Source organism: Dermochelys coriacea, chromosome 2 (assembly GCF_009764565.3).
Source record: "Dermochelys coriacea isolate rDerCor1 chromosome 2, rDerCor1.pri.v4, whole genome shotgun sequence".
Lineage (NCBI taxonomy): Eukaryota > Metazoa > Chordata > Testudines > Dermochelyidae > Dermochelys > Dermochelys coriacea.
The window spans coordinates 196831078-196844127 of NC_050069.1; the positions used below are offsets into that span (position 1 = coordinate 196831078).

The window sequence follows — 13050 nt, forward strand, 5'->3', positions numbered from 1 at the left end:
TGAAACACAGTATTATTTTAACTGAGGATAGAAGAAAGGGATATAAACAGCTTCTAGTACTATCCCAATATGATGAGAGCTATACCCGAAATTCAGTCAGATGAAGAAAAACAACCAGGCATCTGCAGTCAATCATTCAAATTGGCTATTTTGCCATTTTCTTGTTGCAAATTGCCACTCAGATGATATTATGGTCACATTTATCTATTTTAGGGTTTTTTCCCCATATAGTGCCTCCCATCACATTTAAGCACTCAATAGCAATGCAAAGTTAATCTAGCTAAGAACAATTTTAGCCATCCCCATTGTAGCAATATTTTATAGAGTGATTTTGTCCCCTAAGATTGAAGTCAGAATTATGTAAGCAGGCATGAACCTTATGATCTTTTCTATAAAACTAACAAACATGCAAAGCTTTCTCCCTGAAAGTGGAATAATCCCTCACCCTTTCACAACACAGGCACCTGAGTGAGTGCAGTGCTAGGCTACACTGCCATTTTCTTACAACACACTTCACTGTTTTTTGTTTCTGCAGCTTAAGAAAGCTTATGCTCAAATAAATTTGTTAGTCTCTAAGGTGCCACAAGTCCTCCTTTTCTTTTTGCGAATACAGACTAACATGCCTGCTACTCTGAAACGTTGCTTTTAATGTGACTCCAAAACCTGGACATGACTAGAATGCACCCATTTCTAACATAAACATGAGTAAATCCCGAAGAGCATGAGGCTTGCCGGGCACTGGCCATGTACTGGTTATCTCATAAAAACAACAGACCATCATCAGGCTCCCTTGTAACCAACGGCTTTGGGGACAAGTGCATTTTTTGTAAAATGAGCTGCACTACACTTGCTGCAAGAAAGATTTTAAATACTATGCAGCCTGTAGAGCCCAATTTACTGTTTTTATTGGGCTCCTACTGTTGTAAGCAGGGGAAAAACATTACTAAGAATATTCATAGTTACTGTTTCCATGGCTCAAAGCTTTTTGAAACATTATCAGAACACTTCAGCTGACATAGTCAGCGGTTATGAAGAACTGCGGTTTCAATAACAATAGTAATGCTGATAATGCTAGACTTTCTAATGGCATCTTATACACCATGACTTCGGGGCACTGTACTTGAAAGTGCCTCATTCAGTGAGAAGATGCATTGCATGTGATACCATCAATGGTAATAATTTTGGGTTCAGTATGAAAGCTTTTAAACAAACAAACATGAATCCTCAAGATAATTACATTCAAATGAAAACAGAAAACAAAGGATTGAACTTAATGCATATGCTTTAAATAGATTATGGGGATGCAGTCTGCACTTTTTAATATTAGCACAGTAGAACCTCAGAGTTATGAACACTTTGAGAATGGAGGTTGTTTGTAACTCTGAAATGTTCGTAACTCTGAACAAAATGTTCTTTCACAAGTTTACAACTGAACATCGACTTAATACAGCTTTGAAACTTTACTACGCAGAAGAAAAATGCTGTTTTAATTACCTTAATTTAAATGAAACAAGCACAGAAACAATTTCCTTACCTTGTTTCCTTACCTACATTTTTTTTAAACTTTCCCTTTATTTTTTTAGTAATTTACGTTTAAAACAGTACAGTACTGTATGGTATTTGTTTTCGGGTTTTTTCCGTCTCTGCTGCCTGACTGCATACTTCCGGTTCCAAATGATGTGTGTGGTTGACCAGTCAGTTCGTTACTCTGGTGTCCTGAGGTCCTACTGTAATCCATTCTTGGTGCCTAAACTTTCCACTTTATATATAGTAATACAATTTACCGTAAAGTACTTAGGAATGTAATGGATTGTCTGTCACTTGCAGTCCAAGTCAAAATGGGATATCTTTCTAAAATATATGCAGTAGCTCAAACTGAAGGGATAGACTTGTTGCAGAAATTATTGGCCAAGCTTTCATGGCTTGTATGTATGCAGAAAGTCAGACAAGATGATCATAATGGTCCCTCTGGCATTCAAAAACAACAGAACTGAATCTGTGAATGGCTAAAAATGGCTGGCATAAAGTTAAGTAACTGATAAAAAAGCCACTCAAAATTCTAGGTTGCCTTTGTATTAAATAAGAGACAATCCCTCATATGTTATACATACATTACATGTGGAGAATTACATGATGGTGTGATATGGTACAGAAATTTTGTCATCATGAGTGTGGGATGGCTGCATGTCCCCAAAAAGAGTTCCAATAGACTACATCATGTATTCAATAAATGCCATATGGTTTACAGGACAATTATTTTAGAAATGTTTTCATTTCCAAAATATTATATTACTTTAAAAAAAAATTCCCACTCCACGTATGATCAGACTTCTTTAGTTAACATGAGTGCACCTGTCCAGGACTCAAGAGAAAGAGAAAAGTTAGGACTAAGGATATTTATAAAATCTCTACTATTTATTGAAAATCATTTTTCTCCAGAAATAATTTCACGTTTTCAAAGACTAATAAACTACAGGGATAGAAGCAAGAGCCGAATATCTTATTGACAAGCAAGTTACCCCCTCTCTTACTCTTTTAGTGGAATAAAGCTCCCATTTCTAGCCTTCGCAGAACATAAGAAATTAAGTACCTTAGCCCTGTCACTGGAACAAGACTGAATATTGCCAATTAAATTATTTTTTAAGACAAAGGTGAGAGTAGGAATGGAAAAAAGGCACCATTACACTGGGAGATTGCTTAAAAAGTGATGTAGGTTTCAAGTTCTACAGAAGTTTGTAATATCAAAGCAGCCCCAGTGGACGTAGATTAGTGGGCAGGCTGAGTTGCATATAAATACACTTTCAAAAGCACTTCTCACATACTCTAGTTCTTGATGTATGTGAATGACATGTACAGACACACGGTACTACAGTATACTGGAATTGGAAATAACACTGTTTCCTAGCAGGTAATATTATTAATACAGTGAGGCTAACCCCTAATGAAAGAAAATGAAGAAATCTGATGAAATAAGAAGTTGACACTAGGTCCTAGATCACTAGGAGTTTGTCTTGACTAGGATTTAGAGGTGTGTTGTTAAAATATGTTATTGACCATATTCTAAAAGTCTTGCATAAACAAAGCAATGTATCAAAAGTTGTAGTTTAGGGGGGAAATTTAGCCTTCAACTCAACAGGCTGGCGCATGTTAAAATATATATTCTTCCTTGCCTACATTAGACTTTAAAACGTGTGAGAGTGTGGTCATCAACACATTCTGATAACATACCTTTAAATCGTAGTCAAAAACAATAGAAGAGTTATGCTATAAATGGTGCTGCAGAAAGTATTAATGAGTGAGCGAGCCCTGAAAAGTCGGGAGTTCAGTTTAAATGCATATCCAGTCCTCCGTGAGCTGAAAAGCTGGGACAGAAGTCTTGCAAGAATCCAGACTTTCTTTCATGAGATTTCTCATATACACGCTTCCAGTTGGGCCAGAAATACCATGAAAACAACTTGTCTCATGGTACTGCAAAAAGTTGTATTGTATGATTATAATTGGAAAATTAGTTATTCTTACCTCTGATTGGCTGAAATCATTCTCATGTCATACACAGTACTTAATTTTATTACAATGCTTCAATTTTTTCATCTCAAATTGTACCAATTTTTTTTAAAAAAAGAAGAAAGCAAAATAAATCAATATGCTCCAGAGAAAGAGAATCAGTAGTAACAATCATATGTTGTTGCCTTCTGGATGATGGGTTGGGAGAGACAATATTTGATAAACACCAGAAAGCTACCCAGAAAAAAACAATGTTTAATTTACACAAGTTTGATAATACCAACAACTTATCTGGGAGTATAAGAACCCTCCAAATTTTAAATGTTGGTATTAGAAAACTCAATTAAAGAATGAACAATCAATCACCTTATACAGTATTCCTTCTGGTAATCAGGAAAGACTTATACATTATATTTTTTAAAAAAGCACAGAAAAACAAACAAACATATCCAAATCATTTGACTTGTGAGCATTTTGGAAATAAAATGGTGGTCACATCCTATTGATTGAAAATCAAAATGTTTCAAGTTTTGATGAAAAAAAGGGAATATGGTTCATGTTTGAAAGGAAATCTTTCAGTTTTCCCTAATGATAGAGTTCAGAGGTACCAATGAACTTCCAGTTTTACATGGAACACAATACATAATAACAAACCAGTGTACGCTGGTAATATGCATTAATTTTCAATACATGAATGTGAAGAGCGGATTGGCTTTGGTTTTAGAGAGAGATGTATATAACTCAAATCTCTTCAGATTTCAGAGGAAGCAGGTAACAGTGTTCCAGATATGAAATTCTGGCTCCAAACCCACCTTAGCAATTTGGTTTCATGTTGAATCCTAAACCAGGAGGGCCCTAGTTACCGGTTGTATTCTACACGTTTTCAACTACAGATAGCAGAAATGTCTTGAATGGTAGAAATCTAATCTAATCTGCTATTCTTGTGAGCATTATGCCTTTTGGGGTTGAAATCTTATGAAGTTTGACTATAATCCTGGACCATAGTGTTGATTTGGTGTCAAACCTGAACTTTAATATAACCCCAGTATCCAAATCTGAAAACAGACTCCTTCTTCCATCTCTAGTTTCAGCTTACTTCTGGAGAGGAAACCAGATGTCCATTGCATAAGTAAACGCGAACTGTAATATGTATAGAGTGGAAAGGCCAAGATCCAAAGAAGGCCAATTGTAATAAAAGTAAGAAATTTTCTGTGTCTTTCTTGCTTCATTAATACAGCCGATAAAATTATTCATTCAATGCTTCTTCATAAAGTAAGTGCTCAAGTGAATCAGTACTTGTAAACAAACTCTACTCAGGGTTCATTCTGCCAATTTACGATAAAACATACTGTGCATTCAACTTCATTTCTCTGGTAAAATTCCCCTAATGAAATGTAGTAAAACTCACAAACCAGCAGCAAAATTAAACTCCCGAGAATATGTGCTACTTTATTTTTCTCAGTACAATTTTAAATATTCAAAAATGTATGGGTCATAAAATTATGCTTAGGGCAACATTTTATCATAATTTCATTTGTGCATTTTAAAATAGATTTTAGAAGTAAATAATGTCCATGTAACCCTTTATACAGAGACAAACAGCAGTGGCCATGATGAGGAAAGATCTAGATAATTCTATCTTAAAACTGTTAATGCATGTTAAGGCTAAAAGAATGCCTCCAGCGGTAAAAGGAATGTGTTTAACTGCCTGAAGCTGTTTACATAATACTTCAGATTTCTATAGCAAATTCCCCTCAGACCCATTAACTCACTACCACAAGAGAAAACTACTTTAACTAAAAAAAAAAAAAAAAAAAAAAAAGAAACGAAACCATAGCCCCAATTTTGAAAGTATTTAGGCTCTTAACTCCTTCTGGATAGAAAAGGAGTTAGGCCCAGAATTTTAAAGGTATCAATGCACTTATGTTACTAACAACAACATTGTTCAGTCTGGCAAAGAGTCATGGGATCTCTTTTCATGGAAAAAACACAGAAGGATGAAAGATCTGATTAGCTGTTCAGAAAGATGGGACTCCAATGTGCACATAGTATAACCTTGCATTAGCCTATATCCTAATGTGCAGTTAAACAGTAGACTTGGTCACAAGATTCAATAGGAAAAGTCCAAACTCTGAATATCTTGTAAAAGATACAGTAGCATACCATACTCCAACATGTTGGCCTGCTATCAGACAAAGGCCCAGAACAAATCCCAGAGAGAATAGGACCCAGGACCCAGGAATGCCACACTGCAGCTATTGGACCCCTATGCCTCACTCACTTCAGCAAAGAAACTTTTCAAAGCCACTTCATAGATACTTACCAACAGCTATACTTCTAATGCATGTTACCTTTGCAGTCTCGCACTTGTGGGATGTGACTCTTGGTTCCCCTGTATTTTGGGACCTTCTAGAGAAGCAGTGCCCTCTCCCATCAACAAACATTTGGAGCCAAGAGTATAAGAAGCCATCAGGTCCACACCCACCTCATTTCCTCCATTAAACCCCAGAGTCTCTAAGAGAGAAGAATGCTATGGAAGTGGGGAAGATGGGCAGATAGTGTGAATATATCTAGGCAAGCTCTTGAGGAATTAAGTCTCAAAGAGCCATCGCCTCCCATCAAAATGACTGAGAGCAAACACCCACCCTGCTTGTTGAGGCAGAACATTTCTATCATGTCCATCAGCACTTGCAGTATGTTAACATTTAGTAGACACAAAAGGGATTTTTGAACCTATTGGTGGCTTGTATCTATAGAATGTTTATATGGAGTCTCTATTATGTCAAATAAATTATTGTGGGCCATGATGTTCTCCAACTCTAAGGATTCAGGCATCTGAACCACCAACTTATGAAACTGTAGTCATCAGGAGGTAGAACATACCTGATTGTTTCATCAAAAGATGTAACAGACACTGCATCTTCCTGGTGAGCAGCAGAAGACTAGCTAACATTTCCCCCCTCCTTCACTTTCCTCTTTCTCCCCAGCTGAATCCTAAAAGTCAAAATGGAGAAAGAGAGAGAGAAACACAAACCGATTCCACAAGGAGCCTGACAAGTCCTGGATGAAGAGGAGAAGTTTCTAGGTGAATCTGCAGGGGAATGTGAACCCTGAGAAGCCATAGCTTGCTTGACCTGTGAGCTGTCCAGGATGATGCTTAATCCAACTATGCAGCCCTACAAAATAAACTCCAAAATCACAAGACTCAGTTACATTCTCTGCATCTTACAGTTATTAATAATTTGAAGATAGATGTCCACAGGATCCCTATGGTAGGGAATGGGCCCAATACAGAGATGGAAAAAATGACATCACAGAATGACCTGCACTACCCAGAAAGGAGGGAGAGCCTGATGGAATTCTAGGGATCAGTATTCTAGGAATGGCTGGAGGTGCCATGGAAGTTGCAACCAAGACCTCCAATCTGCTCAAATACTCCCTGGATTCATGGTAAAGTTTCTTCTTTCTTTGGGAAGTCACTGAGTCCTCTAAAATAGAGAACCTTCTCAAGTTGTATTTCCTCATACCTTTATTCTTGAGGGCACAGGAGAGCAGAACCCAAACTTCCACAACTATCAGGACACTACATGCAAAGGAAGCTCAGGAAGCTCCAAAAGAAGTCTGCTTGGCTGGAGCCTTCCTCAGAATTGAGACAGATTCCAGCACGAGGGAAACAATATCCGTGGGAGGTTCCTGCCTAGCAGACGGCACTGTTTAAGTGACCATCATCTAGAGTACCCTGGCAACACTTGTTTCAGATGATGGAATCAGCTTCTCATTAAGACCCATACTTCTCCAATTTAGAGCCAGATGAAGGTACCAGTCAATATTCCCACTTTAGAGAGCTCTGAAACCAACAAAAGTCTACTTTGTCCTTGCACAGGTCCTGTTCTGAGAAGAGATCTAAGTTCCTGGCTTATAGGGCATCCATCACGAGGAATCTCTGGAGCAGTGTGTGTCCGTCCTTTTAGGCTTGAGGTGTATAGGCTCAGTACACCAAACAATGATAAGGAAATCCAAAGCACAACAGAGAATGGGTATGTGCGTCTATTCTGGAAGACAGAGGCACATGAAATACACAATTTAAACAGATAATCTTGCCCCAGGGTTGGTTGGTTGTGTGTACACAGTGGCCAAGAATCAAGATGGCCCAGGAATCCAAACTGGATTACCTAACAGCAGCAGCAGCAAGTTAACAGGAGATTTTTGGCTAAGAACCAGAAAGGTGCTCTGGCAGAGAATGAAGTTTCTTAACCCCACAGTTGACTGTGAGAATAAAGCAGCACTGGAGAACTGCACCAGCCTTTTATAACCTGGGTCTGAACATTTGGTGCCCAGGTGGTCCCAGCTTTTCCAGAAAGCTCCCAAAGTTCATCAGTGACAGGGTTATATCCTACAAGTGGGCATATACAGAGGCCAACAAAAAGAAGGAAAGAATGGTCTGATGTTACAAGTGCTTGAACATAATTTTTAACACAATAATCCCTTCAAATGAAATTACCACATTTAACTGCCAACAACTAACTTCATTGTCCTTTATTTATTCATTTATTTCCAATGGATTATTATTTAGATATCAAGACCTCAGGAAAGCTCAGGAAACTGCAACTATAAAATACTACATTAGCAATAATATTTCCTAAAATCTTCTTCTTGAATTATACTGCTTCTTATTTTAATTTGAGGCAGCTATCTAACATAATACGCCAACGTGGTACACACTGATGGGTATAATTAACACTTGTTATTTATATTTATTTTTTAAAATAATTAACTAGGTGCATGCCTAATCAATGGTAATGGGACTTAAATTGAGACACAATATGTCAAGTACCACACCATAAAACATAGCTCCTATGCAACTCAGAGCTGATCAGAAGGTTGGGGCTGAAATGAAAACCCTGTGGATAAATATGTTTAAGCATTCATGTTTCTTTGATAATACTAACTCAAGGAGGTAATATGTATTGGCTACGACTGGATTCTCTGAGGATGTTCTATTCTCTATTATTTGCAGATGATAGATTTGCCCTAAATATCAAGGATGTAAAATACTCAGTTTGTGTTCTGTAGACATCAGAGATTAAACGGAAACTAGGCAATACTATAGGCCAAGAGTTCTATGGTTCTCTTTTACTATGTTCCTCTTTTCTTTCCACTACTCATAGGTATGTCCTCAGCTGACACAGTTTATGGGACATGGCATAAGGAGCTCATCAGGCCAGCTTTTGACTCAGAGAGAAGCTAAGCATAAAGAAAATCCTCACACGGTGTACTTTCAAAATGCATGACCTCATTCTTCCCTAGTACTAGTCAAAGGAAAACAAAACCAAACAAAACATTTTGTGGAGTGAAATATGAAACCAGTGTCTGCTATTTCACTTCCAAGAATGAAAAGCAAATTGCAAATGTGTAATAGATGTAAAAGTGTTCCTGTTCACTTAGCAAAAGAATGACTCCATTATCCCTCCATCCCAAAAGATGTAATGCCATTTGGTGAATACATGAAAAATTGACTCACAAAATTAAATTAGTTCAAGTTTTGCCACATTTTGTGGTATCAGTAGAAATCATGTCTATGTTTTAGTGGATTAAAAAATAAATAGATCCGTGCATTTCACCTGTTTAGTCCCTCAGGCAAACTCTCATTAAAACTGTGCACAGCTCATCATTTCACTTCATAAGGGGTCATCATCTTCGAGATTCAATTTGCGTGGATTTATACCTACTGTGTTACAGGTTCAGAATAACCCATAGCAAACACATAGCAAAATATAGTCAAAACCATAGTTTCACCTGATTTTATACAATTTCCCATGCATGGTTTCAAATGCATCATCATAAATTATTAGTTATTATTTATATATAATAAATATATTCCATAGGTGTACATGGTGCTTTACAATGCAGAATAAAAATATATGATCCTTACCTCAAAGTCAAAACATATACAAAATATCAGAGAATCATCTGATCCATATGGAGAGTTGCGAACATATAACAACAGAATATGAGAGGAAGGGTTAGAGACTTTGGAACACATGGACCCCGTAAAGAGCAAGATGCAGAGGCTGGTTGCCACTTGGATTTCACACTAATTATCCTTTTCTCTCTTTTCCTCCCAGGCATTGCCCAAGACAATTTTCCTGGTCTATGGTTTTGGGTATCATTGCTAAAATTTAAAGCAGCTCTTCTGGTGGTTCTGCTTGGGCCTCAGAGTGACACGCACGGGTGAGTGCTAGACTGTTAGACCACTGCAACAGGTCATCTATCAAAACTAGATTTATACTGAGGAGGTCAGCTTATACTGCTTTACAATGATAAATTAAATTAAAGACACACCAAAGAGGAAAGATCAAAGACCAATAGAGAGAAGAACTGTGCCTTTTATCATCTAAATAGTTATAAACTATGTTTAGATACACAGTGAAAGCTGTCTTAAATGACTACTTAAATGACGCACGAATCATCAGTTACTTAACAGGTGGTCTTCTAATAAATCTGGAGCAGAACTGTACTCAGCATGTTTGGAGCTACTTAGGCAGAGTCTCGTAAAATGGTAGATTGCCTACTGTTTGAGTGCCTCACTCTAAACACACACATGTACACACACACACTCTATGTAAAGAGTAAAAGTGGCAACCATACTGTCATACTGCATACATTAAGAGAAACTAGAAGGCAGTATTCTAGACAGAAAACGTACTATACCTGTAATATAAGTCAGTGTGAATAATTTCTTGGCTGCTGGCTAGACTACGTTCTGCAGTTCATTTTGTTTTATCACATTATTCACACTTTTTTCTGGAACAAGGAGTTCTCTTCTTTTATGACTATACTCTAGTGGAACAAATGAGCTCAAGCCTATGATTGATTCCCTAACATAGTTGAGATGCTATAGTTTTATTCATTTTTTAAAAACTGCTTTATTCATTCACTATCTTCAGCATGACTCCAAAGTGTCAGCTACTGAGAACTACCATTGTGAAATGTTAATTCTCTCTCAAGGAGGTGAACTTTTTTTTCAAACAGTGTGAATTCCAGGATAAGGAGGAGAAGTGGCCGATGCAGACAGACTGTCTCTGTAACAAGTTCAGAGAACACACTCCCAGAAATATTTTCTGGTAGCTTATCACTCTAAACATTCCTCTTCAGTTCTGTTTCCCTGAAGAAATACTGAGGCTCAAGACAGCAACTCCCTGCTTTACTTCCTGATCAAGAACTCCAGGGGATGGGAGATCTGCAACTCCCGCTAGGGGCCCCTGAAAAGCTAAAGCCATGATAAGGACTCGAAGAAGGTTTGTACAATAGAAGACTGCCTAAATTTCATCCAAAACCAGCCCTCTTCTTCTCTGCCTATACCTTTTAATTACAGTTAAATAACAGAAGAGAGGAAAGGCATTTGGGGATACAGTTTGCATGAACGATAGAATATCAAAGGAAGATTTTTTTGTACTGAAGAGGTATTCTCTTTCCCCGAACCCCCAAACACTCCATGGAAAATTGGGGTGACCTTTTTTGTATAATATACAAAATATCGCTTGTATTTTTATTTCTCCTCATTTTAAAAGACAGGCATACAAAATAATTCTGAATCGAATAACACAGACATCTCAAAGAGGCAACCGGGTATGAAGTAAATTGTCTCACCACCTACTAGTATTTTAAATAAAGTGAGGTAGTATAAAAATGAAAACCAACCATGGTTGTTTCCTTAGAGGATTCAAAATAATCTTTATTGACCCAGGCACTGGTGAATTAAGGCAGTTAAACTGAACTGGGCATCGTCAAGAGTGACATTAATTCATAATCTATTCTACCATTTAAATATTAAAATTTGTGCAGGTGAAATAAGATTTCAAATAAAACTACTTCTAGGGCTCATGGGGGACAATAACATTTCATGTTAGGGAAGGTGAAATCAAACCCATCTCATATTACAATATTTTTAACGTAATCCCTATGTTCAAAAAAGTTTCTTTGACTCTCTCTCTCCCATTACATATGAGAATTTTTCATTGCATAAAACAAACATGCCATTTTAAAAACTGATTAATCTCATAAAGTGGGAAGAAGATCAGCACACAAAAAGATTTATGAGTTTAACTCGCATTGTTCATATAACAAAATACCCTTTATTTTGGGCCTGGTCTACATCTAAAATTTATGTTGAACGAGCTACATTGCTCAGGGCTGTGAAAAATTTTACACTGTGTGAGCTGTACTAAGGTTGACACCACCACCACCGTATACGCAGTTAGGATACACAGACACGTACTAGTTCTGCTAAAGCTAGACGTGTAGATGCTTCCTACATCAACGGATGGGAATTTTTCATTGTAATGAATCCAGTGGTACAGCTTCAGCGTCCTAACTGTGCTGCAGTAGCTACGGTAGACAGACAAACTCTTGGTTTCTACTAAAAAAAGAGGCACCAGAACTAATGGCAGGCCAATCTTAAAAAAGGTTCAGAAGTTTGCTTTCAAACTCATAAGGACCCTAAACTTGAGCTGTTTTTTCAAAGCTTTGGAACCTCAAATCTCCTTCATTTCCCAGGCCCATTATTTCCTTTATCAGCATTTCTCTTTATGATTAGGGCCCTACCAAATTCACAGTCATGAAAAATGCATCATGGACTGTGAAATCTTGTCTCCCCCTGTGAAATCTGGTCTTTTGTGTGCTTTTACCCTATATTATACAGATTTCACTAGAGACACCAGCGTTTCTCAAACTGGGGGTCCTGACCCAAAACGGAGTTGCAGGGGGGGTCTCAAGGTTATTTTAGGGGGTCTTTGTATTGCCACCCTTACTTCTGTGCCGACTTTAGAGCTGGGTGGCATACCATACCATGCTACCCTTACCTCTGCACTGCTGCTGACAGCGGCTCTGACTTCAGACCTGGGCTCCCGGCCAGGAGATGCAGCTCTCCAGCTGCTCAGCTCTGAAGGCAGCACTGTTGCCCGCAGCAGCACAGAAGAAAGAGTAGCAGTACTGCAACCCCCTACAATAACCTTCTGACTCCCCCCAACTCCTTTTTGGGTCAGGACCCCTACAATTAAACACAGTGAAATTTCAGATTTAAAAAGCTGAAATCATGAAATTTACCATTTTTAAAATGCTATGACCGTGAAATCGACCAAAATGGACCATGAATTTGGTAGGGTCCCATTTCTGAGTATGTCTACACTGCGAGCTGGGAACATGCTCAAGCTAGCACGCTTAAAACAGCAGTGCAGATGGGGTTTGCATGGGAAGCAGCTCATGCTAGCCACCCAAGCACATACCCAGGCAGTATGGGCGGGTTTGTACTCAGACAGCTATCCCAACCTGCCTTGTGTGCTACCCACATCTGTGCTGCTATTTTTAGTGTGCTAGGTCCAGCAGAGCAAACACATTTGCCTACCCAAACAGGGAAGCATGCTCCTCACTACAGTGTAGACATACCCATATCAATTCTGCTTTGCAAAAACACTTTAAAACCCCTGCCCTGCCTTGCCTTCTCAGAGAAGGAATGGGGATTCAGAGAATGGGCGGTGCAGGGGCAGG

At 38.2% G+C, this 13050-nt stretch overlaps 1 protein-coding gene across 1 annotated transcript in view; it reads right to left on the reverse strand.

Moving 5' to 3' along the window:
• Positions 1-13050, reverse strand: part of RBMS3 (RNA binding motif single stranded interacting protein 3) — a 782080-nt gene that overhangs the window by 232585 nt on the left and 536445 nt on the right. The gene's annotated exons all lie outside the window — the stretch shown is intronic.